Genomic DNA, 10,845 nt, shown 5'->3' with positions numbered 1-10,845 from the left:
ATTGGAAACTATAAATGCTTGAAAATGCAGTTGTTGTTTTTTTTTTCAACTCAAGCTCTGGTCAATATGCTACAGTTCGCATATCAAACAGGTATTGCCGTGGAAGACGTAGTCGTCTACCTGCTCCACCGATTTCTTTCCCACCTGGAGAACAATGGGAGAATGGTGAGGTTCATCATCAACGCCAGCAATACAAAGGAGATGGTGATAGATTTCCCCAAGAAGGTGCCACAGACTACACCAGTGAACATCCAGGGTTTGAACATTGAAATCATGGAGGATTAAAAATATGTGGGTGTTCACCTCAACAACACACCTGCTAAGAAGACTGAGGTCCTCTGGAAAAACCTTTTATGACTCTAATGGTGGCATCTGCAATTTTATAAGCAGTGGTCTGCTGGAGCTGTGGAAGCTCTGAGAGGAACAGAGAGTCGTCAAGGAAGTGGATGAGACAAGAATGTTAGCTAAGCTGACATCAATCATTGACAACCATTACATTAAAAGATATTATTAGATGAACTCAGGAACACTTCATAAAACTGTTGTTGTTAAAAACAGCAGAAACTGTGGAGATCTGCCCTCTCTGCACATTCCTTGAATAACCTTTAAACTGTTATTTTCTAAGTCAGTGTTTATAGGTCTGTCCCTGCTTTGCTGCAGTCCATCCAAAATGCTACAAAATGAGAAACACCTTATGGTCCTTAAAGTAAACAAATCAATGCCTTGTTATTTGACTCATGGTGATTAATGATGAATGCCATTAATAATTACATTACTGAACAATAATGGTACAGTGTTAGAGGGTCACATTTGTCTTGCTTACAGTATGTGTATTTTTTTTTTTTTTTCAATACTTCAAGATTCAGGATTTTAAACACCACAGCTGATTGAACTTCACTGCATCTCCTGACCATTGCATCTCATCTCATTTAAATTATCAAAAAATGTTATACTGCTTATAATGCTAAATGAAGTGACCTATATGGATGATATTGACATAAGAGTAATTTGTTTTTCTTAGATTTTGGACCTTTGCATGTCCAGTAGATGGCATTAGAGAGCAGCTTAATGTACCAGAGCCTCCCTGCTGCACCATGCTCTGACAGACCTCAGCTGAAGCATATCCCCACTACCAGTGTCCTGTTGTTGCAGACTTACTGTACATTGTCTTGATTCACGATGACCACCCCTGCAGTTTGATAGCATATTGTGCTTTGAACAGCGTCACTACTCAAGATAAGTGACTGATTCATTGTGGTTTAAAATCATCAAGTATGTCACACTAATTATACTAAATGTGTAAAACTTACCAACAATACATTACTGTGAAGTCCTATATTTAGAATTTTCAAACCTTCAAAACATAAAAATGATTTCTACAAGCAGGTGATGATCAATAACTGTCCTAATGATATTGTGGGTGGTATTGTGTCCTAACCTGGAGACCACATCTTCCACAACTCACATCTCCCCTGAAGAGAGCAATCCTGACCTGCGTTCCAACTCAATGCAACAAATTTAACTGTGTTATGAGTGTGACAAAATGATACAGGCCTACAAAATCATGACAGTTTTGAGTGTAGGATTGATTAACATTAGTACTCTTTCATGCATGGAAATATAAAACCTTGATTGTCCATGTTTAATTTCAGAAGTTCCACGTCTGCACTTTTGAATGTCCTGTATATATTTGGAACTTTGATTTCTAATCTTAGAGCAACAGACTCTGTAAATGGAAGGTGCAAATTCCATGACCTTGAACACCCAAGATATGCAACTAGTAACCAGTCACTGGTCACTTAGAGGACATGATGACAATTAAATACTCTCCCTGCCAACTGAGCAAATGCCATCTACTGATGATGATAATGATGAAAGCCCAGGAAAAAACTTGTAAGAAGAGCTTGAGTCAGTGTATATAGTTGTAACTGATTTCTGTAGTTGAAATATCGGATGCTGTAAATGGAAGATCTCAATAATAGACGTTTTGTTTGTTATTCCAGTATATAATATTCAAATGTTTTTCGCCTGAGAGCAAATGATCATTTTCCCCATCACCAGTTTCATAACCTTCCATAAATTAATTTCAAATACTCCTGAGCACTAAGGCAGTGCAGCAACAAAAAAAGTGTTTGTGCACATAAATGTGCACACACACTTATGCGCCATCACATTGGTGTTGTGAATGGGAATCGTGGAGCATTATGGGGTTGTGGCGTCATTTTCATTAGGATAGTGTACTAGCTTAATTATCTGTCATTGTCACCAGTCATCTGTCAATCCTTCATTGAGGACAGAAATGTTTAAAAGCACACACAAAGACAAATGTTAGTTCAAGTTATGCTAAACTATTGCGATCAACATCTTAGCTAATCATGCAGAATTAATCTGCCAATATCTAGCAAAATGAAACACCATTAGCCTACTGTTGTGTCTGACTGAATACTGTGACATCTAATGTTTTCAGTCTCATTCAGTGTGTGTTGTATGTTTTCAGTTCAGCAGTTCTTTTTGACACCTACAGTAAACAGCCAGCATGTGGCACTGTTACCATTGTATAGAATACGACAGTTTTGCCAAGATCCTGAGTAAATATCATTCTTGTAGCTTCTCACTGTGTAACACGACATGTTATAGCCTACAGTATAGCCTAAAATATCTGATTTTAACTACTTCCTAATTTATCTCCCTAGCTATCTAAACGTAACAAAATATTGAAGTTGCTGTCACACACTGTCTGTCCTGCACTCACAGCACCTCAGCATGACCTCTGGTTTTTGTTTGTTTGTCAAATGATCGGCTTTTACAGGCCACTATACAGCAGTGAGTTGAGACTATTTAGCTAGATAAGTGATGAAGTTGTACAGGTGAGGGTAGGTATCCTCCAAAAATGGTCGATTTGCTGTTAATGACGTCACATTCCCATTCCCTTTCCATAACATATTCCTGGCAAATTAAACATGGCGGCCTCTCATCACATGGAGAGGTGTTTTCTCCCTTAGTGTGTTCTATGCTGTGCTTATACAGTGTGTAAGTACAACAGTAGGCTTTATGTTTGTCCCCCAGTGTCATTAGCTATTGTGCTGTGACGCATTGGCAGAGGGGTTATTGTTTCACATGAAGTGGGTGTTTGTGCTTATGGTTGCCAGAAGGACCAGTGGAGCATGGACCACATCCTGCTTCACTACTGATAGCCCTATAGGGCAAAGCCTCATGAAATAGATCATTGTTGTCATTAGTGGGTTCATCGCTTCTCACGTTACTTTTAATCCAGGCTCACATATTACGTGAGCAGGAGTCAGTCTCACTTGGTGTGCAAACTGGGCTGAGAGAGGACGATCAGCTCCCAAACAGCTGAGTTTTTCTTTGTTTGAGTCTGTCCGTACCTAATGTTATTCCCTATGCATTTTAAAAGACCCATGGAAACCCAAACACTACACCAACTGATGGTGTAACTACATCACTTGCTCAGTAAGTCAAGGGCAGACTTTTGCTTTCACAGGGCAAGCCCTGCTTTGCTGCTGTCCCTCCGCAATGAGTCTTTCAACTTCGTCTGGATGTTCTAATTTTAAGAGACTTTTGACAGGCAAAAAAACACAGTGATATGACGTAAAATGCAGGTGACTACAGGGTGCTGTGATATTTCGAATAAACCTGATATTTTATAACATCATTTGTGTTTAAAATAATGTGTGTAGCACCTTCGAACTCATTGCCTGCCAGAAGACCAGCAGCTCAGAAACACTGAGTTAAATCAGAGCAGTCAGATTGAGTAAACAGGCCAGCAGGGGCCAATTTTTGTCAGATGATGCAGTGAGAGTTTTGGGCTTTTCTCTGTGAAATTGGGATTTGGACCTGGGTTAATCCCATGTGAAAACAGCCCTGAGTGCACTCTGCTCTCCTGGGCTCCTGGATAAATACCGGCCAATTAGAGGTGTCTGGGATAGGTTTTAGACTAGAGCTGCAGCCACAGCCACTGGGAGTCTGAGCGTGTCTGTATGTTTGTTAAAAGTTTCTGTTCTGCCTGTGTTTTTTTGTTTTTTTTTTTTCAGACTATTTGGATTTAAGATCAGGAAAATCAGAATCTATTGTGATGTATATAAACAGATTTCATTTCTAGGTTTCATGACATTCACTGAGGATAACAAAGACACGATTAAATTGTCTTTAAAAGTAATTTAAACTTAAATAAATGCAATCACACACAAAATCCCTGAAATACTCTACATCTCTCTTACTATCAACAAAGACCATATGTGGACCTAAACCAACAATCACATATCCTACTAACAAGTACTGTGTGTGCATGGAAGCCTGATATATCTTATTCCTCTGTGACATAGAGCTCAGTTGGTCAGAAACTACTGAAAGCACATCAGTGAGCCACACTGTTGAACTGGGTGTCATGTCCCTTCATTACTATGAACACACACTGTATTTATTCTGAATCAATCACACATTCACTGTACTGCCCAAAATACTCAGTAGAACAGTGCTTACCAAATTTGTCTCATGTGTCCTCATAATTCTGTCAGAGATTGCCCTTTATCCCTTCATGTTGAACGATTCCATATGAATTTTGTCCCATGCCAATGTTCAGTGCCAGTGCTGGAAGTTTGCCATAATCACAATCGTTGTCTAGAGTTAATTATACTACAGTTGCCATACAGAGATACTGTCAAAGGTGAGAATTTTTACAATGCTGGCACTGGACATAAAAAAATAGTCAGTGAATGTCATTTTGGGTTTTGTGATACTGATACACAGTATGATTCAGCTTATTGTGAACATGGTCATCCTGGAATTTATGATGCTCAAACCTGGTCTCTTTTTGTCTTTTATCCATTAGGTTCAGTTAAGTTTGCATAACTATTAATACTAATATCCCATTGTTTTACCATCCATTTAAACTTTTCTGCATTCTGACAAACTAGTTTTCAAGCATACAATCACCACACATAGTGTTCAGGTGCTGGTACATCATGGTGGAGAGAATAGAGCAACTAACAGGCCTGGGACTCAGTGCCACAGATGCATTTATTTTGTGGATTCACTTATTTTCAGAATGAATAAATGAAAAGGTGAAGAGGTCTGCTTAGATTGTAATGCACATGGCCCAAATATGTCTGCTACACCTTTGTCCAGAGACATGACCTGCGGTTGACTTGTCACAGCAGGTAGGTTATTGTGATGATAAATACACTAAAGCCTCACGCTCAGAATTTCTGCTATTCCAATCCTTCCTTCGTGCACCCCCTGGTAGATGAAAATGTTGCACCTGGAGCACAAGTACCACTTGGTTGGGAAACACCTTATCTGTGTCAATCCATTCATTTTTAAGTTTATTCTAAAATTACAGTGGCCAGGTTTGTTTGTTTGTTTGTTTGTTTGTTTGTTTGTTTGTTTTCTAGGGCAGGTTAGAGAAGTCAGAAAGTTTTGAAAGATGGACTAACGACTGTCTTACATTTTTTTTCATGACTGTTATGACAACATGACAAAATGAAAAAAAAAATTAAAATGAGCCTAAAGGTCAGGCAAATAATTTTATGAAATAAGAAGCAAATATCATAGCAATTCTCATTTTTTAGAGATATTTTTAGCAGACTTTGCTGAAGCCAAAGTTGAAAATACTTTCCTGTGAAATATAGGATTTGATTTCTCTCATGTGTAAATGAAATCAGAATCAGAATCCAGACTGTCAGCACAGTGTGTGTCTGTCTTAATACCAGCAGTACAGGCTCACAAATAGAACTTAAATCTGTGTGCGTGGCATGCATGTTGGAGTCTGTTGTTAGGATGGTGGGGGAGTTATAAGGCAAACGGGAAATTACATGCAAGCAAGCACAAGCTGGAGGGACTAGGGAAGAGGACAGAAAAGCTTGGTTGGTTGGGTCTGCGCTGCAGCAGCTTACTGTAGGAATGTTAATCCTCCTAATGTATTACAGTTGGAGGAAGAGCAGGACCACAGGCTGAACTGGGCCTTCGGGGCACAGGGTGGAGCAGGAGGGAGGAAAAAGTGGAAGAGGAGAAAGGTAAGAAGGTGAGAGAAAAGAAAAAAGGAAATGAAAGGCAGAAGTGAAGGTGAAGAGCAGAAAGATGGAGAAACAAAGTGGATGTACACAATAGAAACAATAGAAAGAGTGCTACTAACTCTATGTGTGTGTGTGTGTGTGTGTGTGTGTGTGTGTGTGTGTGTGTGTGTATTTTCTGCCACCTGGCATATAGACAATACGTTTCCCCAAATCCCTAAATCAGCACTGAGTGTAAGAACCCTTTGAAAAACTTCAGGTCCTGTTTCACAGGAGTCTAAATTAGAGGTTTGAATGAGTCCTTCTTCAGGTTCAACACTGTATGTGTGTGTGTTTATATCCCTGTGAGGACTTCAGAGTGACTGCACACAGACACCTCCTGTGGGACCCGAGGGCCTCAGACTGCTTTGTGAGGGTTAAGGCTTGTTTTAGGGTCCGGGTTAGGCTTTCGGTTGTGATGGTTAAGGGTTGGGTAAGGGGCGAGGGAATACATTATGTCAGTGAATACAAACATGATGCAATGCAAACGTGTGTGTGCGTGTGTGTGTTTTCCAAACACCCCTAGGAAAATGAGGCAGACTACACACACCCAACATTGTCTCTTTTATGGTTCTACATTAGCTTCAAAGCGATTTGTTGCTTTGTTGGTGCATCATACTAATGTTAGTGATTTAAAGTCAGGCGTGTTTAAAAGATTGATTCACCCAAATTACAGAGAATAGATTTTCTTGCACAGGTACGATAAAAGGTGAAGATATTAAAACTGTTGGCAATGGACATTAAAAAAAAAAAAACTACTGTATTAGCCAGTAAATGTGTTTTTGCAAAATTGACCAACACTGACATTTAAATATACTGTTTTTTCAAAAACAGTCAACATATACATGGTGATTGTGGAATCGATGATGTTCAGGCTTACTCTCTTTTTTTTCTTTTGTTCAGTAGGTAGTATAAAGTTTGCATTTGAACAAACTAGTTTTTAAGCACATGCTCAATCACCACACAGTGTTCAGGTGCAGGGGCGTCACAGTGGCACAGTGGAGGGAACAGTGGTGCTAACAGGTAAAGATGTAGCAGTTGTAGCAGCAGGGGCAGCACAGATTTTTTGTGCTCTTACACAACATGAACGTGGTGAAATTTCCAGACATTTGCAACAAAGTGTTTCCACACCTTAGCTTTAGGATGCTCGGTTTCAGTCCTAAAATAGCACATCTTCTTCATACTTTTTCTTTTGTGCTTGTTGACCGCATATCTTCTGTTCTGTTGCTGGTAAAAAACAAGGCTTTGTTTTGGATCAAACACCAAACAAGGCATGTTCCTTATGTCCCAACAGGTGTGCCATCACTGGCTGTCAGCTGCAGGGAAGAGCTCATTGTGAAGCTGCTCACACCTGCTGTGAGGTAAAGGCCATTGTGTAAATTACGGTTAGACTGATATACTGGTTTGCTGATATACTGGCCTCATGTAGAGAAGCACTGTTCCTCTAGCTCTTCCACTGTGTTAGTGGCCATTGGAACTGGAACCTTTCATGGTCATCAATGTCACTACGCTCAGAAAACGACAGCCTTGAAGTTTTACCAGCGCATATTGTAACAGCTGCTTTCAGGACTGTCCTCCCGTAAAAATGTCAGGCATTTGTTCAAATATGTCACATGTTTTTTGTTCAAGTGTTTGCGCAGTGTGTTCATCAGAAACTGTCAACAGTGTATGAAGCTGCATTTTGTAGTCTTGGAGTTTGATAGTGTTGGCACACTCAGTTCCAAACACAGTGCATCAGTGTTTCTATTGACTGAGCACACAAATTCACAGGGCAACAATGCTAACTACATTACCTCAAGTAGTACACTTGAGAACAAGTTTGAGGCACTTGTGGCACAGTTGAGTTTTCACATCTTGTGCTGGTCAGACTGTTTCTTTGAACATGATGGGGCTTTCTTCTAACACAGCTATATGAAAACATCTACAATAAACATCTATAGTCAGGTGGCAAAAAAAGAGAATTTGTTCATCTTCACATCTATGAAACTTTTTCCTAAATCAGCACTTGCAATTAACTCCTGAGATTTATCCCACTTTAAATAAGCTGAGCAAACAGCTCATAAAAAGTATCTGCAAAAGTCACTTTGCTTAGTTAATAACTTTGAAAGGTTTGTATCAGCCAGTTCAAATTTTTTCTAATCCCCTACCAGGAACAAACAGTAAGAAGAGCCTGCTGAATTTCTCCCTCGCTCTGTTTTTTCAACAGTAATTACTATGAAGGTGTTTTCTGCTTGAGTCCTAATTATATTTATCACATTCCTTGCTTTCATTCAGTCCACCTCCTCTGAGACAGTAATCTACCATATCAGTGAGGAATAGCAAAATGCAAATAGACCGGCAGATTTATGTGTACAGGTCAGCAGACATGAGCCTCTGAACTAACCCGCCTTGTGGAAAATAGGAAACATCTAATAGTTTTTACAAATACACACATGATCAGATTAACAAGGATGGTCCTGCATAATCAGGCTTTGAGTTAAATCACTTCGACATCCATGTGATTATTAATACTGTGTATTTACAAATGGCTGGTCAAAGCTGCTTTGTCACCGCATCATGACTATTTTTTTTTTTAATCTTAATTGGAGTGGAAAATATGAAGCATCACGCACATGTGTAATGGTGATTTGATGTCTCTGAAATCTCCCTCCACGTCAGTGGGAGGGGTGTATCAGAGGCTTGAAACAGATGTAAATATTAACCGCCATTACGCTAATCTGCTGTTGACTGTAAAAGTGATTTGGTCCCCAGGAAGTTGCAGTGACGGGTTACAGACAGATCCAGTTGCTCAGAAGCATGTCACTTATGAGTTCTTAGCTCCGTGCTGACATGACACTGGCTGTATCAAGTTCTAAGCAAGAAATAAAAATTGTGGCATTTTTTTCGCATCTTGGTTTTTTGGTGCTGCACAAACTTCTACAAGGACACCCACACTCACTTTATTCCTCAAGAAGTAGATGTTCAGATGTTCCCATGTCTGTGCACAGAGCTGGAGTTAGCCTAGCTTAGCATGAATACAGGAATCAGAGTGAGGGGAACAGCTAGCCTGGCTCTGTCCAAAGTCAAAAAATACAACACATCTAAAGCTCACTTGAATGTTAAATCCATGGAGAAGTTACACCGTCCTGCTGCCCAGATGCTGACCACAGCACTAAATGTGCATTAATCTACAGCTAAAATAGTCCCCAACAAATGCACTTTCATCCTGTTTGAGGGAGATTTTATAAAAATGACAGTGGCTGAATGTTTTAAGAAATAATGAGCCTATTTTTTTAAAGAAACTATATATTTGAGCTGCTTTTAAAGATTAATATCTCACATATAAATGAGCACTACAGACAGGGTAGAGAAGTCAGGAAGTATTGAGCCACGCTGATGCTTTTGGTCTTTTCAAGAAATTCATTGATGATTATTCTGAAAACAGAATGCCAGTCTCGTCCTTTTGGCATGTACATATTACACTGGTTTTGACAGCTTTAAATGGTGTGTAATTTCATAAAATGAATGAAAACATTATTATGGCTGAATAAATTATGTTGGGTATTGTAAGCATCCTTACAACCAAAACCTCACTTTAACCAATAGCTTTTAGAGAATGTCTCTATGTGTATTTTGGTGTGTTTCTGTGTATTTATGTAATTTGTCCTGTTTTTTTCACTATAGGCAAAAGTAGTACAAACCTCTCAGTCATAACATCATACTATTAATTGTTATTATACTCATTTATGTTTTGCATGTATCATTATTTTTTCACATAAAATGACATGATGTAACGTGATTTTAATAATCTAAAGGTCATATGTACTTAATATTCCATATCATCCAATAAGTAGAAATGAATGAATTAATGAAACCAGTGTCCTGTAGAATCATATAATGTATGCTCCTTCAGATATTTCCACCTCTAATTCCACCATCTGTTATTTTGTTATTTTTCCTCCTCTCTATTCTCTGAGGTAATCGTTAGAACTTCCTCTGCTTCTGTATTTTTTTCCAGACCATGGTCTGTGCTCTTTCTTCACTTGCTGTAGTTTTGCACTGTGAGTAAACATCAGGGACCGTCACACATCTCCCCTCCAGTGGAATATTGATTCTGTAGTGTGGTGTGGTGGTGAAGAGCACACACTGTGACCGCTTCACCTCACTCCACAAAACAGGTTTCTGTCTGCCACCAGGAGAATAGCTGCTGTCAGATCAGCGGGTTGATTTGGGAAGCTCCTCACTGCCTGTTTTAGAGTTTGAAAGGGTCTCTCTCTCTCTCTCTGACAGTGTTTTTGATGCAATAACACATTGTTGCTCTGATGAAGTTGTAATACATTTAATCTAAAACTTGACAACATGTGAACTAGAATTTCTTGGATACTGATAAAGACTGATAAGTGAATTTGCCAGTGCACGAGGTAGACTTGGCCATTTCTGATTGTTCTGATTGTTTCTGGTTAATGACATCTCTCCTGGACATGACGTGGATCATTCCTACACTGATGTTCTTCAGTGCCTTCAACATGAAGTGATTCTGAGAAACCTGATGATTCATGTGTGTAAGAGATTAAAAATGGCCTCATCCTTTCGGAGGAGCGTGTTATCCTGATTTTTGTCCAGCTGTTTTTAAAACATGAAAATTAGCAAAACTTAAGACATGTATGACCAGTGTCATGCATATTATTTGTATGCTAGTCTTTGCTGTCTCACCGTGGTTTGTCATTTGTGTAATCCTTATGCAGCAGAGTACAGACTGTGTATTTTTAATATACTTTATTGTAGTGTCCGACCGGTG

This window comes from Chaetodon trifascialis, chromosome 13 (genome assembly GCF_039877785.1).
Source record: "Chaetodon trifascialis isolate fChaTrf1 chromosome 13, fChaTrf1.hap1, whole genome shotgun sequence".
Taxonomy (NCBI): domain Eukaryota; kingdom Metazoa; phylum Chordata; class Actinopteri; order Chaetodontiformes; family Chaetodontidae; genus Chaetodon; species Chaetodon trifascialis.
This window is presented reverse-complemented; position numbering follows the sequence as displayed.